Here is a 27,989-nt window from a genome sequence, read left to right as displayed (position 1 = left end):
ATGCCCAGTTTTCAGTGTACAGGGTGGTGGTGGTAGGTATAGTCATGTCTTATAGCCGGGCTCCAGGACGTCGTCACCTTGCAAACTGAAACTACCTGTTGAACAGTAACCCCCCTCGTTCCCTCTCCCTCAAGGCCCTGCCAACCAGCTAGGCCCATTTATTTTTTTTTTTTATGTTTTTTTTTCTCCTAGCTTTCTTGTTTTGGGAGGGGAGAATAACTTAGTTTACCTATTTATTTACTTACTATTTTTCATGGAGGCACTGGGGATTGAACCCAGGACCTTGTGCACGCTAAGCACACAGTCTGCCACTGAGCTATACCTGCCCCCTCCCCAGACCCATTTCTTTAAACTGCTTTATTTAGTATAATTCACAAACTGTACAATTTACTCATGTATGTACCACGCTCAATTTCTGAATATTTTCACCACTTCATAAAGGGATCTCATATCTACTAGCAGTCACTCTTCCCCCCAGCCTCTTATGACCACTAACCCACTTTCTGTCTCTATAGATTTACCTATTCTGACACATCTTATAGAAATGGCTTCACAAAAGCCTTAAAAAAAAATCATTGATTAACTCATGGTGTAACCAAAGAAAGAAAAGTTGGCTTAACCATAACCATCCAATGACATTTTTTTCTTAAAAAAAAAAAAACTTCATTTGTAGCCACATAGAACTGAGTTTGCTAAGATGTTAAGATCTCCATCTGAATGTCACTTGCATGAAGACTTAAGACAAAGAAAGAGGCTTCCAAGCAAGAGATTTAATTAGAACCATAGGGTCATAAATCTCATCATATTCTACCTGATCAAAGATTTATTACTAAACCAGGATAGAAAATGCACAAACATTGCCAACATCTCCTGCACAATTTCTACAATACTGCTTGGATTTGTAGAGCAGGTAACAGAGGAGGCATGCTTTGTCTTTGTTACATTAGGGGGAAAACCCATTTCCTGTCTGGGAAAGATGGTTCAGGGATATGGACCACCTTTTAAACCTCATGGAGAATTATACCTCCTTATGGGTTAATACATCTCCCCATCCAGCAGAGAATGATCATTTTAATTAGTGAAATACAAAATCACCATCCTGACAGATACTCCCCCAGAGAATGAAAGTTGCTTTTGTGACACTTTCTAGGACGTACCTCCTTGTCTGTAGTGAAGATTTTAGGATGGCAGGGCTAGGGCAGAATGAAAAGAACTTAGCACCATCAGGAAACTCAATATTCCTCTTAAGTCAGGTGTTGAGTTTTCTCCTTTGACTTATGGTAAGTTACAAGATACAAATCTAATGTCCCAGATAGCAAGGCAGGAGATAAATCAGTAGAATGAAATTAAAAGACAAGATCCCTGCCCCGTGAAGATTCTAATCCAACACACACACGTGACAGCTGATGAATAGTTCTGGTGTAAAAATGTGGGCAAATATAAATGACTCGAGAATGGGATAAGCTGAATTCATAAGCTCTGATGGAATGCACAATCTGGTGATGTGAAGAGTTGAGGGTTAGGGTGGCTTTCTGCCGTAGATAAGCCTGACGTGAGGTTCTAAAAAAAGGCCCTGGACCAGTGGGCAGACTTCAGGGCCCTCGGTGTGTGTGCCGGCAGGACGGAGCCCAGAGTGCTTGCAGGGAGGGCACACGGTGGAAAGCAGTGGGCCAGAAGGACACTTTGGAGGTTGCCTGGCATGGAAGTGTTGAGCAGTGATCATGGGTGAGGCCCTTGTATGCCAGCACATTATGCTGGTTGGACTCTAGGCACATGGCATGTAATGGGAGGGAACCTCTTTGGGGTGAGGGTCGTGGTTAATATGCTTGGCCTGAAATGCATGCCTTGGTTCTGTTCTTTGCTGTACACCTTGTTTATTTTCCTATTTTAGGTGAGAGATGTAGCAGTGCATCTGGTATTGACAGGCTCTGCTTAAAATCATTTTGTGTTAAACATGACCTGCTTTTTGCCTGGACCACTCTGAAAGTTATGTTTTAGATCTGTTAAAGGAACATCTTTCTTTCTCTCTTTCTCTCTCTTTAATTGAAGCATAGTTGATTTACAATAGTGTGTTAGTTTCTGGTGTACAGCATAGTGATTCAGTTACACCTATACATATATATATTCCTTTCCATATTCTTTATTATTATGGGCTCTTACAAGGTACTGAATACAGTTCCCTGTGCTATACAGTAGGACCTTGTTTATCTATTTTATATATAGTAGTTAGGATCTGTAAATCTTGAACTCTTAATTTATCCCTCCACACCTCCTTTTCCTCCCCAGTAACCATAGTTTATTTTCTATGTCTGTGAGACTGTTGAAACATATTTTTTTAATACGTAAATATTTTTTGTGTTCTCTCCTCCCCCAAGGCAACATAGAGAACCAGTGTCAAGTACCTGTGCTGGAACTAGTTTTCTAGATTTTTGTTTTCCTGGAATAACACTAAACATTCGCTAGCTGAATGGGAAACTTCACAGGCGGCCACTTTTCATGTTAAAGGGGGTTTTAAAAAATCTGGACTTAGTGAACATAAGTTCCATGTGTATGTGTGTATATAATACTACATATATCAAACATATATGTTGCTTCAGTCTAAGGTCAGTGTGTTGCCGGAGAATAGGTTCTTATCTCATGCAGGAAAGAATTCAAGAGCAAGCCATGGTAAAGTGAAAGTAGATTTATTCAGGGAGATACACTCCATAGAGTGTGGTCCGTCTCACTCAGAAGGGAGAGTGGCCATGAGGGGTGTGTGGCGGGGAGGGGCTAATTATTATGGGCTGGGTAATTTCATATGCCAATGAGTGGGAGGATTATTCCAACCATGTTGGGGAAGGGGCAGAGACTTCCAGGAATTGGGCCCCTACCTACTTTTTGGCCTTTTACGGTCAGTCTGGGAACTGTCTTGGCACCTGTAGGTGTGTCATTTAGCATGCTAATGTATTACAGTGAGCCTATAATGAGGCTTAAGGTCGACTGAAAGTCAAATTTCCTGCCATCTTGGGCTGAGTTGGTTCTAACCAGTTTGTCATATCCTCCATTGCTGTGTCATTTTTCTAATGGTTATGTCCTCCTGTCTCAAATATTGATAGCATAATTGTTCTCAAAAGTTGTTGTCCAGTTTTATTTACAAAGTAGACTTTATATCCTACTCAGAGATAGTGGAAATGCCTAGGAAAAAATATATGTGCGTATATAATAGCATTTCGTTTGTTTCTTTCAAAGATGTAAGAATAATGAAACATATAGTAACAGAAAACACTCCTCAAGAATATTTTATAATGCATGAAAGCTTGTAAAATACTGATTTTATTTTATTTGTTTTTTTATTTTTAATTACAGAAATGTATTTGAGAAGACATTCAGATTGTAATATCTGTATGTTGCTGTGAATTTTATTAAGAAGTCAAAGCTTCTACATCTGTCTTTTTAAAGTGTATTTTCCATGGGAAGAGTTTAGGTTTTAGACAGTTCGCTCCAAGAAAGTGAAAAAGAAACTTTTACTGCTCAGTTTTGACTTTTATGTCTTTGTGCCAATGCTACTGTTCTTTCACCAGTGGGAAAAAGGTGCATTATATTTTATGGATGAAAGTTTTCCTTTTTCTATGAGGATCTGCGATGTTTCTCCACAAGCTTGGAGATGGTGAGTGGTAGTTTTCAGTGCTGTTTAACACAATGTTATAAAATCAAATGCACGATAAGACACAAAAATTAATATTGACATATGTTGGTTCCCAGTCTAGGATTTGAGGTTTTGAAATGTTTATTTATTAGTTTTAATATTTTCTTCAGCCACCTTAAAGGAAAACTCAGTGCATTATGGAATATGTGTCACCCTCAATCCATTGTTCCATTCTGTACAATAAAAAAATCAGTCACGAAGAGACTCGTATTGTTCTGTTCTACTGAGTAAGATGAATCTGTGTAACTTGCATGGCCCATTGCCCTTTCAGAAAATCAATTCCCTTTTTTTCTAGCCTGATAAAGGGTCTCACTATTAACCACCACTTATTATCTTTGTAATGAAAACTGGACCTAAAATTGCTTTCACTGTTGACTTTTTTGAGAAGGGTATTAAATTTTTACTCCCCTCCCACCCCTGCACACACATGTTGGATTTCATTGTAATTATAAACATTCTTTAAAGTACATAAAACTTATAGTCCTATTACTAAATAATTAAAAAAGAAGCAAGTTTTCCCCCACCAACATCTTGTTTCTAGAATCTTTTTGTTTTTTTTTTTTTTAATCAACAAACTCCTGAAAAGAATGTCAGTGACCAGGTTCCTTTGGGGCTATTTGACCTTGATTAAAATTTCAGAGAGGCCTTTTATTAATTAAATATATTCATGTAGATACTAGAGAATTCTGCATACTTTTAGAGGAGAGTAGAATTGGGTGCAGAATTTATGATGGAAATAGAGTAACCTCACCTTTCTAGCTGATTGTTTGTTGGCCAGTTGGTTTTCCCTGCAGATGTTCTTTCAGGAGAAGTAGCATATTGGCCTCGCCCACAGATGCTGTGGTGCTTCTTCCCATCCTAGTGCAGGTCCACTTGGGGAGTTTTGTGGTCCTTGGATGCCCAGGCCCTTAACCACCACTTGCACGTCATTGAAGAGTTTGGAGAGGGCTGCCTTTTCACCCATCTGAACAAAAGGCTCTATTTCTTACGTAAATTGGGCTTGAGGTAGGCGCTTAGAGGCGGAGCCATCACTGACAAGGAGCCTCTTGCTGCAACTTAGTGAGGGCTCAAAGTTCTGTTTCATTATTTTGCTGAAAGAAAATGATTGGCCAAGGCTCAGGTTGTACTAAAATGTGATATGAACACATTTTAGTGCCAAATAAAAGTCGCTTTTCTGCCCGGTGGCTGTAGATGGGGATGTGCTCTCAGGCAGTGAAGCCACCTTAGAGCGGGGCCCGCCCACTCACAGCTGGGTGGTGGGGAGCGAGGGAGGGGCTGGGCGCTTTTCCCCAGATTTGGTACCTCGTAAAGGAGAGCACAGAGGCCTCTCCGCCGGCACTTGTTTGAGTCTTGGGAAAGATTCACTTCTATTCCAGCCATAAATTAGACCAGAGAGAGGAATTTGATTTATTGCTAGCACTGAAGTTGAAAAGCATCTCCCTTTCCCAAGTGGTCCCTTAATTAGATGCATTAGTTTTAAAATATTAATTGGAATTGCTACTGTTCAATTCCTGAAAGGTTTTCAATTCAAAGAGAACACCTCATTTACCATATTACTGTATCCTGAGAAATCTACAGTGATTTTTGTGTAATGTTTTTTAATTTAAATAATGGGTTATTAATTGTAAAGCCTTATAGAAAGACTAATAAGACCAAATATCTCCCTTAATTCATGTTTGTCTTATCAGTTGCTTGATAAGCATTTTGTAGGATGTTTATATGAGACGTTAATGTTGATAAGAGAACAAATTTGCAGCTCCCTTGTGTAATTCAGTGTTTTGTGTGACAGTCATGGTACCTGAATAACACAGAGGGTGCTTTAGTTGAGACAGATGAGTAATATGTGTAATAGACATTTTCTACTTATATAAACTCAAAGCTGTATTTTAAAAAGCCTTCTCCAGTTTCCTTCCTGGAGTAAAGTGGGTGATGAGACCTGAACTAGTTAGAATAGCAGACGTTTATTTCGTGATGAATACTTAGAGAAATCTTTTGGGGTCAGTAGAACAGTTCTTTAAAAGATAAACTTATGGAGGAGGATATAGCTCCGTGGTGGAGCGTGTTGTTTAGCATGCACGAGGTCCTGGATTCAATCCCTAGTACCTCCATTAAAAAAATTAAAATAAGTAAACAAATAAATCTAATTACCTCCTCCCCAGGGGAAAAAAAACTTACTTGGTAATTACAGAGGAATTACGTGATTACCTGGCAGTAACAATTTCAGGTAACACAGAAAATACAAAGACCCGTCCCGTTCCTCTCGTAACTTTTGGAATGAGTTAATTGTTATGGCGTGATCAGGAGAGTAAGCTCAGTCTTACTCTTGTAACTTTTTAAAAATGAGATTCTTGAGCTTTCTTGTCTAGGAAAGGTGACTAATTTTTGTTGTGGTTAGATAATTCTCAAAAGTAAGGGTGTGTGTGTGTGTGTGTGTGTGTGTTTATATACTGTATTCCGTCCCTCCCTCCCTAGCCTTCCCCATGGAAAACTTAAAAAGCTCAAAGTCCTTAGTAACAGATACGGGAACAATGCTCTAAGGGGGGCATTTAGGAAAGTTTAATTTTAACCAGGTACTTGAACTGCAAACACACAGAATGACATCACTTCAGAACCCAGGGCTTTAGTGAATAGAGGCTTTGTCAGTGCTTTTCTAGACCAGAGCACCAAAATGGACATTAATTGTTAATTAGGTTGAAGTATCCAGCTGTGCCGGAACCCGTCTGGGCACTGTCTGCAAAGGACTGAGAGCTGAGGCTCCTTGTGTCCTGCACACCTGCCTTCTCAAGAGGACAGTCTTTCCTTCCCACACCTGGGAGGGATGCGTGCCATCTGCTCCCAAAGTCAGTGACATGCAGCCATCCACACACCTGGCTGACATGGTTGGACCCACTGTGGTTCCCACATGATTTCTTTTAACTGCGCTTCAAAAAAAATCACATGACCAGGCTAGGTCACTAACACGGACACCCTCACTCTGAGTGTGATTGGTGTGGGCCGTCCCTACGCACCGCCCTGCGGTATGGAGCATCCTGGCAGGTGTGTGACCAGACCAAACACCAAGAGCAGCTTGAACTAATGTAGAGTGAGGAAGTGAACTAATCGTAGAGGCAGGAAGAAGATAAGCTCAGGGCTCTGCTGGCCTGAAAAGCCAGAGAAACCTTTCCTAAGGCAGAGCAGAGGTCAGATGATTTGCCACCATCCCCCCAACTTTACAAAGGATTAAAGGTAACTATAGAATCAGAGTGCAGACATTGTAAACTGAAAGTAGGTTTTAAAAAAAATCAAGGCAAAGGAGACTGAGAGCATGATATAAAGTGGATCCGAAAATTTGATCTGCAGATGTTACGCTAAGAACACACTAGTTCTCAGAAGACTCGCAGATTCTGACACTAAGACCAGAAATGAACCTCTCCAAGGGCCCTTAAGGGAACATCTTGTAGTGTAATAACCAGCATCCTCAATGTCTTCAGTATCACAGAGGCAGCTTCCTTGGACTAATTGCTCCGAATAGGCCAATGGTCACACCCAACCCAGTAAACAGGGGCTTATAGTGCCGGGACATGGACCAGGTTCACGTCTCTCTAATACCTAGCTGGGGTTAAGTAGAGATTACGTAGTATCTAGAAGAGTAACAAACCAGTTCTGTTTGAAACTTTTCTGTGAGTTTTGAGCTCTTCCCACTGTATTTGGATGCAGTGAGACCCAGTAGTGGCCTGAAGGAGGACAGGATGGAGAAGTGGGTGAGCAGATACCTGCCTAGCAGGCAGTGTCTCCCTCAGGACTTGCGGATCACTGAAGGTAGTATGTTATCAAGGCCATAGAAGGAATAGGCTGTCCTTTTATAGGATGAAATCATGTTAGGAAAAGAAACACCTGGTGTATTTTTTTTAATCAAAACAAAATGTTTAGAAACATTTTAGATTTTAATATATTAAAGCTATGCTGGTTGAACTGCGGTCAGTCCTCGTTATATGCAGATTCCATATTTGTGAGCTGACTCAGTCCTCAGATTGACAACCCCCCCATCACTGCCTGCAGTGCTTTCAGGACCACTCATGGGCACGCAGAGCAGGGACGAGTCAGAGTTGCCAGCTGAGCACGTTGCCAGCTGAGGCTGAAGAAGGCAACACCCTGCCTTCTTGTTCCAGCTCTCACTGTAAACAGGGATCTGTACGGTGCCACCCTGTCCACATATCTGTGCTCTTGTATGGCCATTTTGCTGTTGAAAATGGCCCCCAGGTATAGAGCTGAAGTCCTCTGTCCTGTTCCAAAGCACAAGAAGGTACGGTGCCGTGTGGGGAAAAATGTTATGTGTTACGGCAGCTTCACTATGGAGCTGTTGGCCATGAGTTTAATATTAACGAATCAACAGTGTGTATTAAATATGGTGTCTTTAAAAAGAAATGCACATAAAATAAAGTTGTGCATTGATCAGTTGATGACCGTGTTCTGACCAGAAGCTCTTAGGTACTTAACCCTGTATTCTCTGTAGGAGCAGTGGTTCAGTGGTCCCTAATTCAACAGTAACTTTATGGAACATAACTACAGCAAAGAGTGAGAATCTGCTGAGTTTCAATGAAGTGAATTAAGCAAGAACTGCTTTTTGTGTCACAGTTTTGAAATACTATCTAGTAACCAAATTTCCAAGTATCTTTTACGAAAATGGGCACAGATCAGGTGATGTTTTGATGGAACGATTTTACTGTTACAACCTCACCTTTGGAAATAAGCGTGCATAAGACTTCCTTGTTATGTATTGGAAACATCACAAGAAATTGACATTTCTGATGGTGTCGTACTTTTTTTTTTTTACCTGATATGGTAGGAACTTAGACATTTGTGATATAAATAAAACGCTTTTGACAAGGGTCAGTCTTTGACCCCTTTATTTAGGAAAAGGACTTCTAAAGAGGACTTCATTTTTGCTCAGGGAGTATGCCATTAAAAAGAACTTTGCGGTCTAGTCAGTCTTACCTTTTCCTTATGGCGACAGTGATATTTTTTATAGAAGAAATTTTGTGTTTCCTCCCATCTTCTCCACCCAAGTTATTGTCTTTCGATGAGATATAAATTGTTTGGCTGTTTTAAATGATTGATGCCACACAGGGCTGCATCTCAGGGAGGCAATAGGGTAACCAGAGGAATGTCTACAAAAGAGAGATCACGGGGGGTCCATGTTAATAGCTGTCTTTAAGCATTAGAGAAGGAAAAGACCAAGGAAAACCTGGAGCCAGGACTCCTTCTTAGTGACAGTTTCCAGCAGTGGTGTTTAAAAAATGAAATTCCAGTGGGAAATGAACACTCTGGTTATCCACCTCTCGCCTTTCGATGACATACATGATGTTTGACAGCTCCTTCCCCAGTTTCTTTTGGAAGTCTTCAAAATTAAGTAGAGTTTTATTGTTTGTTTTGACCTTTTTTGAAACCTAATTTTTTAAAATTGAAGTATAGTCAGTTTACAGTGTGTTAATTTCTGGTATGCAGCATAGTGATTCAGTTATACATATATATATATATTCCTTTTGTATTCTTTTTCATTATAGGCTATTATAAGATATTGAATATAGTTCTCTGTGCTATACAGTATAACTTTGTTGTTCATTTTTGGTATAGTTGTTGTAACTGCAAATCCTGAACTCCCGATTTATCCCTCCCCCTCCACCTTCCCCCTTGCCTCCTGGTAACCATAAGCTTGTTTTCTATGTCGGTGAGTCTGTGAAAACCTAATTTCTGGTCATTATAAATTTTCAAGCCCTTGAGCCTCAGATATGGCTAGTCACTTGATAAAGAGAGAAGAGTGTTTGTTTTTGTGTGTGTTAAATAATACATTACTTTAAATTTATTTATGAGATTTACTGATGACTTCCAAACACTGAATACTGGAGCTGTCCATTAACTCAATTGGATAAACTTTGGCACTTGGAAAAAAATCTGGGATTAAACCAAAAACAGAACTGAGTTTGTTGCTCTTTAAAATGTCACATCAAAGCTATTATGCTAAAATCTGAAACTATTTAAGTTTTGGATACTTTAGATTCTAAAAAAGTGTTCTATAATGCCAGTCTTTTGGGTTTGCCCATGATTTATTTTTTTCTTATGTAATCTACTAAAACTTTAAATTTTGAAATACAGTATATTTCCAAATGAGGGGATAAAATGTGTAAGAATAGTTTAAAGAATAATAACATAAACATCCAAGTTAAAATGGAGCCCTCCCCATCTGCCCCGCACCACTGCTGCCCCCCACCCCACCTGCAGAAGTAATCATAGCCCGAATTTCATGTTAATCATTCCTTTGCTTCTCTTTATGGTTTGGTACACAAGTGTGTAATTCTAAAAAAAATAGAGTGCTTGATTTCTAAATTACTTGTTCAATGCCTATTTTCCCACTTAAGTCTGAGACAAGGAATTGTGTGGATTCTGGTCTTCGGTCTGTTCCTAGCCTCAAGCACAGCCTTGAGCACATAGCAAGGACTTAATAGATGTTTATGGACTAAATGAATACATGAAAATGTTTCTTCTTGTAAAAACTGCAGTTTCTATTTTATGACTAAGGTGTGTAAATATAAAAGAAAGGTAGGTAATACTGCAGTTTATTACTGGAACATGAATTCACATGGACGGCTGGTCCCATGTGCGCATTTACAAACTAGAAAAATGAGGCTCAAACAGATGAGTCGTCCACTCAGGGTCATTTACCTAATGGTGGCCAAAGTGGGGCAGAATTTATGTCTCCCGCCTCCTTGTCCAGGGTTCTGTCAACTGGACCATGGGGCACTCTCAGGGCGGTTTTGTTCAAGAGAGAGAGTGCTTTCTTCAGCTTAACAGAAAGTCTCTCCTGGGGAGGGAGAAGGACAAATAACTACAGAAAGCCCTCAGATTCACACATTAGTGTTATTCAATGTAATATAAGGTTCCTGATCAACTGAGAAAACAGACTAGATTGGGATAATTGTGTTGTTAATTGTATCTGTATTTTAATGTTAATAGTCTGTATACTATTAGAATAAGAAAGTTAAGAGTAACTTGATTGTCAGGAAAATTTTTCAGAATACTTGCTGGAACATAATTTTGGTCTGTCCAAACTTCTTGATGATTCAGTGTGAGAATAGAGCTGAAAGAAAATTGGTTTATGCAGTATCACCCAGTAACTTCAGATTCCAAATGTGGCCCTTATCTAGTTGATATCCAGATGGGGGTTAGTAGACTCAGTCTAAGGTTCATGACCTGAACTTTTGTTTACTTTCCAAAAGATGGCATTTCCCAAGAGTAGTATCTAGGATTTGATGTTTGGAGACTCTCCTGACCCACTTCCCCACCACACCACCCTCAGGCATGCACACATATAGGGACATGGTGGTGATTTTATCACGTGACTTTGACATGAGTCCATAGGCAAGCTGTTGGTACCCAGCAGATGTGCAAGAGAGCTGTGATGGCAGACAGGTCGGCTTGGTCTCTTGGGTACCACAGAATGCTCGGTACCTCCGTGTTCACAAGCTGCTGCAGATTGTGCCCTCCAAAACCACCAGACGCTTCTGTACTTTGTACTTGCAACACTTTTGAAGACTTTTATCTTTCATCTCAACCCAATTAGTTGCCTTTGCCTCTTGAGGGTCTGAAATTGTGTGTAAGTCAGTATTAAAGACAGCATCCAGTGATAATTTTTAAAGAAAGTTATCTGTTAAGCCCACTCTCATATTCAAGTCCACGACTCTGTGAGCCATGGTGATAATTTATACTTCAGAGGAATATATAAAAGCCTCAGAGTCTCAGGGTATTATTTTTAGAACCCTTCCAAATTGTTTGACACCGTTTTTCAACTTGATTTTGGCAAGCATTGGACCCTTGAGATTTTAAAGTAGCTTTTATCAAAAGAACACCAGCTACTTGGTGAAGAGGAGGTAGAATTCCAAAGGTTGGCACTGACGCTGCAAGTGTGTGGAGTGGGATGAATTCATAGCTGTATGTTGATTTAGGCGGAAGCAGAAGTGATTCTTAAGCCAAGTTTGTTCAGCAAGGGAAAATGTAAAGTTTCTAAGCTTTGAAAAGGGTGCTTGGGGAGATAAAGTGATGTGAAGCATTAAGGAATGTTGTTAAATTTTATTGGCCGTGGCCCTCAGTGGAGACTCCTAGCCTCTATAACCCGGTGATGGTGGTGGTGGTGATGCTGAAAAAAAACATCAGTAGCTACTGTCGACGGTGTGTTGCTGCAGAGGACTTCTTGGCCGCTGTCTTGGGAAGTGACCATAGCAACCCTCTTGAGCTGGGTATTGCGATGTGACTTATCAGTGAAAAAACTGAGATTGAAGTCAAAGATTTGATGTGAGACAAAAACTGGATTCAAATCCTGCTTCTGCCACTGTTTAACTGTGACCTGGATTTTGTAAAACGAGGATAATAGTACTCACCTCAAAGGGTGAGGATTAAACGATGTGTAATGTGTGTTGTAGTGACATGTAGCTTTCACAGTAGTGCAGGCTGTGGCTGGAGTTGCTGTTTCCGCCCGAGGTCACATAACCAGGAAATGTTGAGCTCAGTTTCAAACCCAGGTGTGCTTTGCTCTTACCTTTTGATTTCAGTCCTGCCTCAGTTTACAGCAGATTTTTGGGTAAACTGGGCCATGCACTCAGTTTTAGGTTTGCTGTAATGAGTACAGGCAGAATTTCTGGGTTTGAGGTCTGAACTCACCGTCACGTGAGAGCATGCATGCACACTTTGGATGAGGGATATGGAACAAATTGATGGTTTTGTCTCATTCTTCACAACACAGACTGGGGCTCATCACGGTTATGCACAGCTTTGAAAACAGCACTTAATACTTTTGTTCATGTGATCATTCCACTTGTGTTCTGGGAACAACTCCACTCACTCACCTGTTGTTATGGGGACCCCTGAGTTTCTGGGCAGTGATGATACGAGTGGCGTCCCTGAAAAGCACTGTGTCCTCCTGCCTTGTCCTCAAACAGCCACCATGAAATGGCACGCTAACATGTGTCATCATTGGAGTCTGTGGCATCTTACATTTTGGGTTTGGAGCAAGAGATGAGTGTTCGAACCTTAGCTCCACTCTTCATAGCTGTGATTCTGAACAACCTCCTTCACGCTGGTGAGTCTCAGTTACATCCATTGTAAAAGGTGGATGAGAATACTAGCTGTCGACTTTTGAGCTAACAGTGGTGCCTGCAGAGGGACTAGGTGGCTCGTGTGAAATGATTAGCCAATTCTGGGTACCGAGAAGATGCTCAGTATAAAGGAGGTGTTCTCTCTCGGTGCTTGAACACGAAGCTGTCGTCAGCATTTTGTCTGTTGTATTTGTATTAAATCTATTAATGAGAAATGTATTCTTCTGCCTCTGTTGCTCTAAATGCAGAATGAGATTTAAGCCAAATAAGCCAAATGCATAATGGTTTAGCTCCAGTCAGCTGTTTATACATTCAGATTCAGCCTCAGCATAAATGGCCTTTCCATGAATCCACCAGAAATTGCTGAGTGTTCAGGATCTTAAGCTCACCGCTGGGATTAATTTTTTTTTTCAACAGACTGACTGTCTAGAGAGTATCCATGATTCTATAAATGAGAACATATGTTAGGGTAACCGATGGCAGTGGGGAAATGGGAAAAGTAACCATGGGATTTTCAGGAATCACTTCGCGGAGAAAGGCTGCTGACGTGGCCACTGTGGGGGCAAAGAAAAAGATGCATTTAGTACAAAGTTCCTTTTGTGGCACTCTCTTTGTAAAAAGATTGTTTGCATTGAGAAGCAAAGGAAGACATTTTTAGGTCTAGAAGAAATTTTTTGAAACAATGAGTTTCCAAAACCAGAGGGTTTAGCTTCATTTGAGAAATGAGATTTTGAGTGAGTAAGAGGAAGCAGGCGAGGGGAGTCTCTTCCAGCCCCCTTTGGCCACCCCAGATAAGCTCAGTAAATAAAATTAAAGTGTAGGAAATGTTGATTTTTGCAGATTTCTTATGAATGCAAAAGAAGTTGCAGTATCATAAAATATTGTTTGGCTGATAGGTTTAAAATATGAAACAGTACTCATTTTAATTGAATTGCCTTTCATGGATGGGTTTTGAAAAATCTTGGTAATAAGATGGAAATGTCTTTTGTTTATTGCTTCTTTTACAGTCTTCCATAGCAAATTTCTTTCATAGTTAGTAAAGGTGATATCATATCTTCTACCTAATAGAAAAAGTACTCTTCAGAAAATCTGATTCCTAGCTCATGACTGTTCATGATGTTTGTAGATTTCTTAAACCATCCATCAGGCAGAGAGCACGAGGGAAAGATCTGTTATAACCACGGGAAAAGGATGTGCGTTAGAAACATTTAGTGGGAACTGTAGACCATTGTTTGAGTATTAATGAGCCTTCTTTCCACCCCTAAAGTTCAGAGCCATCTATTTGAATATTAGGTGCATCATTAAAACGTAAAGCAACAACCCTTTTGGAGGGCAATTTGGCAACAGGTCAGAAATCTTAGAAATGTGCATCGCTTTGCTCTCTAGAGTCTAGAATGCTCTCACAGAACTACTAGAAGGAAGAAGCCCGTGGAAAGATGTTCATGGAGGTGATGTTAATAATAAAATAAAACCTTAAGTCCACTCCAATGATTGTATATTCATATGCAGAATTCTACATAACTATTAAAAAGTTGTTAAGTATTTTTATTGCAAATAAAATTGAATACCTATATTATACTATAGCTTAAATAATGAATCAGTATTTGAAATCTGAGGGTTTGGGTTTTTTTTTTTTTGTATTATTCACAATTCGTGAAACCATGGGAGCTCATTGAGATGTTGGCTTGGTAGAGACGGCGTAGAAGGGTGGTTGCCAGGGGACTGGAGGGAGGCGGGGATGGGGAGTTAGTGATTAATGGAGACACGGGTCCAGTTCTGCAAGATGAAAGAAGTTCTGGAGGTGTATGGTGATGATGCTTGCGTAACCATGAGAATATGCTTAATAACGCCACCGAACCGTCCACCCCAAAATGGTAAACTTTGTGTTATGTAACCGCACCACAAATTCTTAAAAAAGGAAATGAAATGATAAAAAGAATGATGGATCATAATTAAAAAAATTTTTTTGTGTATGTGGGCATCATTCACCCCTGGGAAGTTTTGCTTTCAGAAGGAAACTTTAGGTTTCAATGATAAACATTTTACTGTGTATCTCATAAAAGATCAAGTTTTTTTTTCCAACCTAATTACTATACCATTATCACACCTAAAATACTTAACAGAAACTCCTTACCATCACTGAATACAAAGGAAGATTTTTTGCTTAAAAAATACAATATTTATTCTTCTCAAATTCTTCAAGCTTTTTTGGAGATAGACTTACCATCTGTGTGCTTAGAACACCACTGGCCTTGGCAGTGTTCTGGAAGTTTTCAGACATGGTAAGATTTTATGAAGAGGGAGGGAGAGTGTGATAGGATTTGCTAATCTTTCTAACTGACACAGTCTAATCATGTCAAATTAAAAAACAGAAAAAATGAAAATGAGTATATGTGTATGTATATATATATGCATGACTGGGACATTATGCTTACACCAGAAACTGACACATTGTAACTGACTATACATTAAAAAAAATACACTTTTTTTGGTCCCCTTCTGTTTTCCATCACCTTCTCATCCTCCCCTGCCATCTTCCTGCTCTTTATATACCTGTTCGCCTCCTTTAAAAAGTGAAACTGTAATTGATGCATGGACCACGATGAAGATATCCAAGCTATAACTTTTCATCTATCAAATCCTGATGTTTTACTCATTTTTGACCTAATGACCAGGACCTGATACAAGCAGGTTGTGAAGGCCTCCTAGTCTCACTATGCTTTTTCCTTTAAAAATGCTCAGTAAGAGTTTGAGTTTATACAATCACTAAGCAGAATGGTTTCGTGTCAAGATGCATCAAGACATCTTGATGACGCATTAGGCCACTTGAACCTCCTGCTTACTTATTTGCCATGTTAATCAGGTATCTTTTAATTTAAGAAGGTAAAGTTTCCAAGAGTACAGGTTAAAGTGAAAAAAACCTGCGTGGTTGTAAAGACGGTAGAGAAAGAAGAAAACCAGCGGCCTACGGGGCCGCTCTCCTTCCCCGCCAGTGATCTAGTTTCTTGCCCTCGTGATTAAGTGGCAAATTCTAGATCAACCCAGTAACGGTGCTGTCTGGTAGGATTTTTCATGTGTATTTGTGTGATTTTGTTTGTTTGATTTGAGGATTTAAGATGTGCTTGATTTCTGGCTTTTGTTTTTTTTTTTTTAATCAGCAGGCCCTCTTTGCTAGTCTATGACAAGTCTTAGAAACGTATTTGGGGGCTTGCGTGTGGCCTGTCTTCATGCCCACCTGCCCCCCAGTGCCAGGCCTCCCCCAGACTCAGCCCAAGGGACCAGAGGTTTGTACCCCCAGGGTTTCTGGCCACAGTCAGCTCAGACGACCCTCTACACCTAGTTTCACAGGGTTTGATTATAAAAATGGCAGGGTTACATTTTTAAAATTAATATTCCAAGAAGGTTTCTTGAAAACTTGACCTCTTGCACACTTTACAGAGAGAAGAAAAGAGGGAGAGTCTTGGTATAAGTGAGCTGGGGCTTGACTTAAGCTTCAAACCAAAGGTGCCAGTTGGATGGAGGGGAGGTGGCCTGGGGAAGGTTCCAGGGGCCACAGAAATGGGAAATTAAAAAATACCTGGAAAGGGTGTCTGTGTATACGCATGGGTGGATATATGTGTCTCCATGTATATGCATGTGTGTGTGTGTGTGTGAGAAGTGCTGTGTGTCCTCGGGGTGGTTACACCTCTGAGCCTCAGTTCCAGCGCTCATAAAACGGGGGAATTGGAATAACTGATCCTTCAGGAGTCTTTTCTGCTTTTAACCCTTGGGGCTGTGGACTCTGTTAGATGTGTAAACTCCTGCATCTGCTAGATGGGCAGCCCGTTTCAAGGAAAATTCTAGTATAACCGGTCCTTACGCTGGTTAAATGCAATTAAAAAAAACTCATCAAGCTTCATGATTCATTTTTTTTACTTCATTGTCCACTTGCGTTCTGAGTGCCTAACTGCCTGCTGCAGGGAAGGGATGCTTCTTAGTTTTAATGAAATTGTTGGTCTCTTCTGCCTCCAAAAGAATATTTGTGTTCCCAGTGTTAGCTGGTTGAATAAATTACAGGGCTTCTTTCCATATTCTTATGTATGACTCTGGATACTAACATAGTTGCCACCAGTGGTTCTGGACACAATGGAAAAGGCAAAATACATTCTTTTGTGTGTTATTTACTCATCACTCATCTGTCTTAACATATAGAAACCTTGTCTTATATGTTAAGATGTTCTTCACCATGTGTTGCCCATTTACTGATGAAACGTTGCATCATTTGAAATGTCTCTTTGCTCCCCTTCCTCTGTTCCGTTTAAAAATAAACCAGCGTGGCCACCTTCATCCACGTTGAGTTCAGCCATTGCAAATATTTACTGCTTTCCACATGAAGGATGCGAGCAGATAAAAGATCAGAGTTATGGTACCCAGAGGGCTGGAACTCAATCCAGCTCAACCCCCGGCCTATGAAGGCAAAACATGAGTGTTAACCTCAAGCTTGCCCACGGTGCTTGTTCTTTGAAAACTGCCGGGACTCCCTCCTTCCCCGCCTGCCTTTTTAGGCCCCCGTTCTTAGAATCCCTGGTGCTTCAGCTAGATCTGCTTTTTCACGTTTTCCTAAGGTGATGAGTTCTCACATGAAAACTACATTCTGCCTCTAATCAACCTGTCCCGCCAAGAAGCTGACCAGTGTTTGGCATTCACGTTTCAATCTGCTACTTGCCAGGTTGGCCAGGCCAGAGCAGTGTTAAACGAGGCCACAGACAGGTTACAAAGAGTCAGTTCAACACAGAGGCGGGAAGAGAGACTTGTGTTAACATTTACCTCCTGCTCTGTTGGGGGCCTTTATAAGGGTATCCTTAGACTCAAGGATGGGCAGGCGTGGCAGTTCCCTGAGGGAGGGTAGGATTCTGAGATCCCCACTGATGTGGTAGGAATCAGATTGATGCTGATGGAGTGTGTGGCTCGGGTGGTCTCATGCCTTTGTTCTACAGGTGAGGAGGCCTGAGGCAGAGGGAGAGGAGATGATTTGCTCAGGGTCCCAGAGGGAGCACTGGTCCTCACCCATGGGTGACTCAGCACCAGGGATTTGTTGAGAACTGGCTCATCCTTGGGGAGAAAAATAATCTGTCTTCCAGAAAAATGTCTATCTCCTTTCCAGAAAGAAATCCTGGTGTCCGTCTACCTTGACGTCCCATTTAGGTATAACTTTTTATTCCTTACCCTCAGCATCACCTCTGCTCTTTGACCAGAGAGCATTCCTCCTCGTAGATGGAAATCAGCTCCCATAAATCTGTGTGACTGTGGACTTTTTTTTTTTTTTTTTGGCTGGGGAGCTTTGCTTTTTGCTTTGAGTAGAATGGGGATGGATGGAAAAACCGTGTGTGGGAAGGAGTTTGTGGTGCTGGAGGGAAGAACATTGATTGATGTTTGTAGAAATATCAGTTTGTAATATACATGCTATCTTTCTGACACATGACATGCTGTGTAGGGGTTGGGGGAAGACAGGAAAAGAAGCAACACGTGGTTTGAATTTCTCTGTGCAGATGATCCTTTGAACAGCCCTCCTTGGGCTAATTTTGCTTCCTCCAGGTTGATAACACGTTATTCTGATTTGCCAGTGATTCCTCTTCCCCCCAGCTCCAACTGTGTGATGTACAACACACGTGGCTTATTTTAGCTACACTTAAGCAGCTGGAGGGCAGCTTGTAAATGATTTCCCTCCGGGGCTGGGTTAGGCAGTCAAGTGTTTTTCCACTTAAGAGCATGGAAAGCTGAGTTCGTCAAGAAGGACTAGCAAAGCTCTCTCGTTAAAAAAGAAATGAAAAGATTGAATTATAGTTTTAATGGAAACTAGTCATTCCAAACATATATGTTCATGGAATTTGTGCATTTTGTGTTCAGTGCAGGTAACCTGATTGCATTACTAGCACTGAGTTAGCGTGTTAAAATGCCATTTTGATAGGCTAGTCTCATTTGAATTTTAGTTGAAAATGTTTTCAAGAAGTTGGAACAATGATAGAGGATAATGAATAGTCAGTCTTTCAGACCCAAGTTTAAGTTACCAGATCATTCAGTTACTGTTCATTAGGTTGTAGAGGTACTGGGTGTTTTTTGGAGAAGCCAAATATTGCCATGATGTGATATGAACATATAGGCTTATAAACATTTATGATGAGAGGCATTTACCAAATCTTCTTTTTTTAATTAATTATTCTTTTTTTTTTCTTTAGTGGAGGTACTGAGGATTGAACCTAGGACCTTGTACATGCTAAGCATGAGCTCTACCTCTGAGCTATACCCTCCCCCTCACCAAGTCTTCTTACTAAGCATCTCAGCCACTTTTGCTGGTACTTTCCTAATTATAGTTCATCTTAAACATTGTTTTTATTTACAATGTTAATATCCAGAGAGAATCTCTGGCCATCTCCCAAGATGACAAACACAAGGATACTTATGACTGAATTGGCTTTCTAAAGAAAAATTAGAAATGACTTAAATATCCATTAGTAGGCCACATCAGAAGATGGTATATTTAAACCAACACTGAGTTAAAGGAATAAACTCCAGTTAGAGAAATCAACATAGATTGATCTCAAGAACATTGTTGAGTGGCACAAGGGTCTGGTTTAATTTATTTTAAAAAGTTCTACCTACAGTTCCCTACATTTCTGTAGATCTGTGGATGTGTGTTTTAAATAGATTGGAAAGATACATGAAATACAGGTTAGTGATTGATTCTTCAGGTAGGAAGATAGAAGGGGAATAATTTAATCTGTAATATTGTTTTTCTATTCTTTAAAAATATTATTTGTCATTCCTTGGTGGTGGATATATAGTTTCTCTTTCATTATTCTTTGTGCTTGACCCTATTTTAAAAACTGTTGCCCCCAAATAAAAAAAAAAAATCTATGCCCATTATTCGGAACTCATAAGCTATTGAACAACATATAGAAGAAAATAAAGATCTCTCATGATCTCATATAAAGTACATAACTTGAATACATACTTCTTTGGCCAGTCCTCCTTGAAGGAATTTCTTTGAAGGAAAAGCTTTGTGTAAGTGCAGAAATCTAGCCTCATAGATGTCCAACAGTCTGGAGTTGAAAAATCATGGCATGCTGGAGAGCAGAATACTCTCCGAGCCTAACATGATATGTATCATCTTAGAACTGATCTCATGTTTAATTATGAATCTAAGCCTTTTATACTGTGACATTCTTCTGTTGGTTTTCCATTTCTTGTCAAGTTTTTTCCCCAACTTTTTATTAGTTATTCCTACCTGTTTTGGAAAGATACTGACTTGTGTTATAAGCATTGATGCATACTTGATTCTAACTTTGATTTAGACTGATTCACCAGTGACCTTGGGGACATCACCTCCCATCATTCGTCAATAAATCACCATTCCCTGAGCCCAAGGCCCTAGATGGGAGGATCAGCAGGGCCCAGGGTGGGTGCCTGACACCCACAGAGCCTTACGTCTGCTTGCCCCTGTCCTGCTTTCCTCATCTACGAAATGAAACTGATGATTCCTGCTTCAAGTCCCACAAGTGGTTTAAGGAGCACCTGGGGAAATGCCCTTGGCACTTACACAGCTTGGCGGAAGAGCTTCCATCTTCTTCTCACGTTTTCCCTTCCCATGAAAAAGGTCCATCTCTGGTTCCCCAGATACCTTACCGCATGTGCAAGGCCGGGGCCTTTGCACGTGCCGTTCTCTCCTTCCAGGACGCCTTTCTTTCATGCTCTCCCCTACTTCCCTGCTGCTGTCTTGAAAACAGCTCCCCTTCCAAAGCTTGCTCACCCAGGATCTCATGTGGGAAGTCTGTGTCCCCTCTGTGTCTGAGATGTGCTTTGTTATGGAACCTGCAAAACAGTATTGTTACTACTTCTTCCATAGCACTATACCTGCCAGACTGTAGTGCATTAATGGAAGGATGCTTAGTTAATGTTACAATCCTACTAGGTGCCAAATGCAGGCCCTGGCACATATCAGGTGCTCAGAAAGTGTTCGTGGAAGTGAACTATATTCAAGGCACTTGGAAAAGTATACAATGTTAAGCATGTGAAAGGTGGTATCACTGAGCATCTCTGAATGTGGTGTTTTGAATCCCTGGGCATGTCCAGGTGTTACACTGGACAATGAACATGATCTTTTTGTGTTGGCAGTGTCCCTCACAGCATAGCACACTCACACCTGCTCGTGAATTTATGAAAGTCCAGTGAATTCACACCCAGCTCTCAGGCATATAACGAGGTGATTTTAGCTGTGCCTCTCCAGGCTCCTTCCAGTTCTTAGTGCTGCATTCCAAAGGTGTTCATTTCAACCATATTTTCAAGAACACATGAACCTGGGGCTCCAGTGCTGCTGGAGGCCTTGGGTCCTGTGAGGGCGAGGATGCCAGCTCAGACTCAGTCCGACGGCAGAGGCAGACAGAAACGTTAGCTCCGTGTGAAAAGCAGAGCTAATGGTACAGATGAGTCGATTTTCTCTGTGGCACATTGTAAAGTTCTCTGCCCTGCCAGAATAATCCTTTGATTCCCAAGAGTGATGTTGATCATTCTATGTGACAGGAAGAATAAGCTAAAAACTACCAAATGACTTCTAAGTGCTTTTTTCCATTTTTTTTTTCCTAGTGTGACTGACTAATGAGGGCAAAATTGGTGCCCAGGGGCATGAAATTAATAGATGCCATAAATCAGGAGAGAGACGTGGTGAGAATAAGTGACTGACGGGCTAGTGTTTTATCTGAGACGGTTTTCCAGCTCACTCGAGCAATGATGGTCATGTTATTTGATCCTTTTTCTGTTTAGTCCATCTGGAAGGCGGCAAGATGGGGTGGGGGTGGGGGTGGGGCAGGAGTGTTAATTTTGATGTTAAAGATCTGGGCTCAGGTCCCAGTTCACCCCGTCTGGGGCAGGTTTGCTCTCTGGGCTCCAGTGTCCTTCTCTATACAATGAGATTAACAACCCCAACTTTGTCCTTTGAAGGAAACCATGTAGAAGGTGCACCAGGGCCCAGCCTGCCGCCCACACCAAATTAACATCAGCTCTTATTACTGCAGTTTGAACATTAACACAGGGCTTACTCATTCACTTGCCTGGTGGAGAAGCCAGGGTCTAGGTTAGCTGTGAGTCACTCTTTGGAACAACCACCTTTTGGAAAGTTTTCTGAAGTCACAGATTTCAAGCCAGTTTCCAGAATGTCCAGATATTACATGTAGATTAAAGAGTGAAAGCGACCCCAAGATACTCTTTAATTATTAATAAAACCCATCATTGAGGGGGAGGGTATATAGCTCAAGTGGAAGAGCACATGCTTAGCGGTCCTAGATTCAATCCCTAGTACCGCCATTAAAAAATAATTAAATAAACAAACCTAGTTACCTCCCCCTCCAAAAAAATAAAAATAAAATAGAGCAGGGCTCAGCAAATGTTTTAAAAAAATGAATTTTTTAAAAAAATTAATAAAAAAAGTCCATCATTGAAAACTATAAAAAGATGGAGGAGAGGCACAGAGAAAGGGGTTATTTTTTTACGAGGCATTCAACAAATTAATATTATAGTCAGAAAAAATATCTTCACATAAACAGCACATTTTAGCCACAGGCTCATTCCCGAACAAGGGCCTCTATGTTTTTCTTTAAGAATCCCTCATGCTCGAACCCAAGTTGTCCTTGGGGCTTGGCTCGCTATATCACAGTTGCTGCTTTGAGAGAACTTGGCCTCTCTGCCTCCATCTGGCTGTTGGTGTGGACATGGAAGTGTGGGATTTGTAAATACAGCCACTTTTCCCCTCAGTGATGATGTAAATGCCTTCCAGAGCCTGGCTGCCTCGCCCCAGACTTTTAGCTCAGACCTGTATTGGCTTTGCTCCAAGGCCTCTGTTGGGCCAGCCCCTTCCCATGCTAGGACTCCAGCCGGGCATCATAAAGGGCCCAGGGGATGGCGGCTGAGCGGGAGAGTGGCGGGGCGGGGGCCGTGTAGATCCTTCCTCAAATCCAGTTTTTTCACTGTGGGAAAGGATTCCACTACATTAGGCTCGCATGGGCTAAAGGGCTGTGCCTCTCAGTTCACAGGCCCTCAGGCAAGGTCAGTAGAACTATGACAGGAATCCAAGTAATGTCTGTGCCCTCACACAAAGGACTCTGGACTCTGGTTCACCGTGGCCTGTGGTGGAAGCCGGTATCTCGTCACTTCTGACTGCTGTTTTCTTGTCACTTTCGGTCAACCTGCCGGACATCTCACATCCTATTTCAGAATGAAATGGAGAAGCAAGATTCCGGGAGGGGTCAGCAGACAGCAGCTCATAGCCTAGATCCTGCCCACTGGGTAGAAATTCTTCTGCTTTTTTTTTTTTTTTCGATCAAAAAAATTTTAAATTGTAAAATGCACATACCATGAAATCAACCATGTTAACACGACTGAACTCTACACTTAAACATAGTTAAGTGTATTTGCATCATGGGGCAACCAACCTGCAGAACTTTTTCATCTTGCAAACCTGTAATTCTGTGCCCTTTTACAGTTTTAAATGGGTGAAAAGTAAAGAGGAGTATTTGATGACACGTGAAAATGTGAAATTCACCTTTCAGTGTCCATATTGAAAGTTCGGTAGGAACACAGCCCTGCTGTTCATTTACCTGTTGTCTGTGGTGGTTTTCCTGCTGCCGTGGCAAGTTCAGTGCTTGTGATGAGACATCTGGGCCAAAAACCCTAAAATAGGTACTCTGTATGGCTCCTCACTGAAAAAGTTTGCCTACCCCAAAGCAAGTCTAATTGACTACAGGGTCTGTTTATCCCTTCCTACAACTGATTTAAGATACTCTGTATATAACCTTATTGTACATCTGTAGTATTTAATAAATATTGCTGATTTATTGGCCCTATGTTTTAATATTAAAACAGTGATAGAACCCACTCCTATGACCCAAGATTGTCACCCCTTACTTTGAATCAGTCAACCCCATAGAAATGAATCGTCTTCACTTGAAGTTCTTATGATGACCTTTGCAGGCGAATATAATGGGCTTCTTTTTTTACGCTTTCTCTCTTTAATTATCCGTGAAAGGGGATGTAAGTGGTTACATGGGTATCACAAATGTAAACCATAAAATCCTAATAGATTATTTGAGCGCAAGAGGAAAATGAGCTTGAATTGGAAAGCCCTCTCCATTAAATTCAGATGTTAAGCAGGGCGCGCCCAAAGATGATTTCAGTGACAGGGTTTCAAGCCTGTGCTGTTAAAGTGGCCTCCTACACCGCCGCCCTCCAAGGTACATGGAGCATTTGTTGATCTCTACTTTGGGCAAATGAGGTTCAGAAGAGATTTGTCAGGCTCTGAAATGTACAGGGGTCAGGACTGCGGCTCAGATCAAGACCCAAAGGTGTAGATATGGGCATACTCCCCAGAAAGAATTCTGCTTTTATAAAACTTCTATAAATCCCTGAGGTTTGCTCTGTCCTTTCCTAAAGACTCTGTTGTTGTTGTCTTGATGTGGGCCATGCACACCTCTCCTCATGGTTGTCATGGTTCCTCAAGTTACTCTCTCCTTTCTCCCTCTTACCCTTTTTTCCTCCTGTTTCCAACTTTTGTGTAACTGAAACAGATCATCCCAGTTATGTCCTTGGACTTGGAGGTGGACATTGACTTAAGCCCCCTGGAGCTTAGAAAATTCCATCGTCATTTGGGGGCATTCACATCCCCTGATGTCTCATCAGGCTTACCCTTCCTCTTGCCAGAGACCCTGTTAGTTCCTATAAATCACTAAAACTATGTATATGGACATATACATAGAAAGCCAATTAAAGAAAGCCAATTAAATTTTTTCTTTAAGAATTTAAAACACACGAAAGTAGACACCTATGTGCTCATTCCTTGTATTCAACAATTAACATTTGCCATATTTACTTAATTCACCCACCTACCCACCCATCCGTCCTTCCATTCAACCGTCCAACCTGTTGATCTATTTTATCTGTTGAGCCTTTTAAAAGTAAATTACAGACATCAGGATCTTTCTCTCTTCTTTTTTTAAATAAAGTTTTATTATAAGTAGATAACACATGTCCATATGTAATGAGAAGCATCCAGCTCGATGAATTTTCACAAAGCTTTCACTTTTAAATGCCTAGAGTGCATCTCCAAAAATTAAGGATATTTGTGTAACCACAGTACTAAGAAACTCAATTTTAATATGAAATTCTTTGGACAATGAGGTGATCCAGAGCAGGAACCTTATCCTTCTTATGGGCCAACCTGATATTTAAGTTTCCAGTGACTGCTTGATTCTTCCCCTTGTTACTGTGTGTTAAAGGAGGGGTGGGGGGAAAAGATTTTTTGTAACTAAGTTTTTATTTAACTAAGTTGATATCTGAATCATATTGCCTGAGCGAGTAGGAGGGTTGATAAAGAATCTGCTTTCAAGTAGGAATAAAAGTAAACTATTACTTAGTTAAGACTTACCATGGACCCAGCTGTACTGTTTCTAAGTTAAAGCCTTTGAGAACAGGTAATTTTATAGATGGGGAGCTACATAATCAACATTGCCAGGTAAACTCAGGGTTGTTTTTTTTTTTCCAAAGGCATGTTTCACATTTGACCACTCAGGAAACATGTAATAAGCCATAATAACCCTTTCCTACTGGGTCAGGCTTCATCACAAGTCTCTATGGAGATTGAGCTGTTTGTGTATCTTCAGTTACACATAACTGGTAAATCTGACAAATTGTGTTTGGTGCATATTTTTCAGGAACTCCTGTAGGCTGCCCTGAATTCTCCATGCGGACAGTACTAGGTTGCACATCTGGTTTTAAGCATGTGTGTACATGGGCTTTGTTGTGTCTTGGTTTTTAAACTTTATGTGATTTGCAATGCCTCAGTGTATTTTTCTTGGAAGAGCCCATTTTGTTAATGTTCAACATGATGACTGCACTCCCCTCCTAGAGGCTGGGCGCTACGTGGGATCTCGAGAGTTCCTTTGCGTTAACAGCTGTGTGCATGTGGAACTGATGAGTTCACAGATACCAGCTTCATGCTGGCCTAAAAAAAACCCGCTAGGGAATGATGACGGACTGTAGTTACGGGCACGATCTGTATCAGTCATATAGCCCACCTGTGAATATTGTCGCTCTCTAGATCAGTTACACAGCTGAATTTCTTATTTGATGAGAACGGTTTTCTTAGTCTGAGAATTGGAACAGCTCAAAAACTGAAACTGAATGTGTTTTTTAATTTTTTGGGCCATTCATTTGAGGCACTATATAGAGACAGTGTGCAGAACACAGTGGCCTAAGATCAGAAGGTCAATCCAGTTTATGAATCTAGGAAGCTGCCCTCTTGTGGGAGTAACTGTGAGTCACACAGTTGTCCTCTGAATCAGAGATCATGAAGTAAGAAAAGACACATCAAAGTTGTTCAGGCTCTTTTTGTGAATATGACTATCAGTTTTGCTGGTGCCACAGTAATTTTCCAAGTCACAATGACAGAAAAGTTGAAAACGGCCTACTTAAATTATTCAAGGAAATGGAGCTGTTTCTTTCATTCAGAAATATTTGAGAGTCTGCCCTGGTTTAGACACTGTGCTGATAGTTGGGGAAACAGTGCTCAACGAAAGAGACCTGGAATCTGTCCTCAGGAAACCTAGAGTTTGGAAGAAATGAAACATTCTACAAACAATTACACAAGAGACCAAAATTTTTCAGCTATAGGTGACAGCGGTGAAGGAACCATTTGGTGTCATTTGCTAAATGTTAACAGTTTGCAGAGTCCATCTTACCAGCCAAAGACGAGAACATCATAGACCCATCTTGCGTTGATGAGTGTATCTCATCTCATGCTAACGAATACATATTGTTTTTAAAACACAACAGAATAGCCCTTTTTATGCACTCTAAAAAAAACCCAACAGTTATTACAGGAAATAATTTTAATTAAAGAGAAAATTATTTTTTATTGAGTTATAGTCAGTTTACAGTGTGTCAATTTCTGGTATACAGCACAGTTCTTCAGTCATACGTGAATATACATGTATTCATTTTCATATTCTTTTCCACTATGAGCTACTACTGATATTGACTATATTTCCCTGTACAATACAGTATAAACTTGTTTATTTTATACATACCTGTCAGTAAATCTGCAAATCTCAAATTCCCAATTTATCCCTTCCCACCATCCCCCCACCTCCTGGCAACCACAATTCTGTATTCTATGTCTGTGAATCTATTTCTGTTTTATATAAAAGTTCATTTGTCTTTTTTTTCTTTTAAATTCCACATATAAGTGATATCATATGGTATTTTTCTTTCTCTTTCTGGCTTACTTCACTTAGAATGACATTCTCCAGGGACATCCATGTTGCTGCAAATAGCATTATGTTGTCATTTTTATGGCTGAGTAGTATTCCATTGTATAAATATATCACAACTTCTTTATCCAGTCATCTGTCAATAGACATTTGTTTCCATGTCTTGGCTATTGTAAATAGTGCTGCTATGAACACTGGGGTGCAGGTATCTTCTTGATTTGGGGTTCCTTCTGGGTATATGAGCAGGAATGGGATTGCTGGGTCATATGGTAAGTCTATTTTTAGTCTTTTGAGGAATCTCCATACTGTTTTCCACAATGGCTGCACCAAACTGCATTCCCACCAGCAGTGTAGGTGGGTTCCCTTTTCTGCACAGCCTCTCCAGCATTTATCATTTGTGGATTTTTGAATGATGGCCATTGTGACTGGTGTGAGATGATACCTCATTGTAGTTTTAATTTGCATTTCTTTGATAATTAGTGGTACTGAGGATGTTTTCATGTGCCTATTGGTCATTCATACGTCTTCATTGGAGAATTGCTTGTTTAGGTCTTCTGCTTATTTCGGATTGGGTTGTTTGTTTTTTACTTATTAAATCATATGAGCTGTTTATATATTCTGGAAATCAAGCCCTTGTCGGTTTCATCTTTTGCAAATATTTTCTCCCATTCCATACGTTGTCGTTTTGTTTTACTTATGGTTTCCTTTGCTGTGCAAAAGCTTGTAAGTTTAATTAGGTCCCATTTGTTTGTTTTTGCTTCTATTTCTATTGCTTGGGTAGACTGGCCTAGGAGAACATTGCTAAGATGTATGTGAGATAATGTTTTGCCTGTGTTTTCTTCTAGGAGGTTTATTGGGTCTTGTCTTACATTTAAGTCTTTAATCCAT

The 27,989-nt window shown here is 40.6% G+C and overlaps 1 protein-coding gene and 2 long non-coding RNA genes across 7 annotated transcripts in view; 2 read left to right on the top strand and 1 right to left on the bottom strand.

Moving 5' to 3' along the window:
- The window catches only part of FARP1 (FERM, ARH/RhoGEF and pleckstrin domain protein 1), a 277,212-nt gene that overhangs the window by 82,896 nt on the left and 166,327 nt on the right, over positions 1-27,989 (top strand). The gene's annotated exons all lie outside the window — the stretch shown is intronic.
- Positions 13-22,109, top strand: LOC116668652. Its single transcript, XR_004325884.1, has 3 exons — positions 13-1,429; positions 4,492-4,496; positions 22,098-22,109. It is a non-coding gene; the product is annotated as an uncharacterized LOC116668652 (long non-coding RNA).
- Positions 7,356-13,564, bottom strand: LOC116668654. The gene is made up of 3 exons (XR_004325886.1): positions 13,285-13,564; positions 10,984-10,987; positions 7,356-7,365 (listed from the first exon to the last, which is right to left on the bottom strand). It is a non-coding gene; the product is annotated as an uncharacterized LOC116668654 (long non-coding RNA).

This window comes from Camelus ferus, chromosome 14, assembly GCF_009834535.1.
Source record: "Camelus ferus isolate YT-003-E chromosome 14, BCGSAC_Cfer_1.0, whole genome shotgun sequence".
Taxonomy (NCBI): domain Eukaryota; kingdom Metazoa; phylum Chordata; class Mammalia; order Artiodactyla; family Camelidae; genus Camelus; species Camelus ferus.
This window is presented reverse-complemented; position numbering and strand designations above follow the sequence as displayed.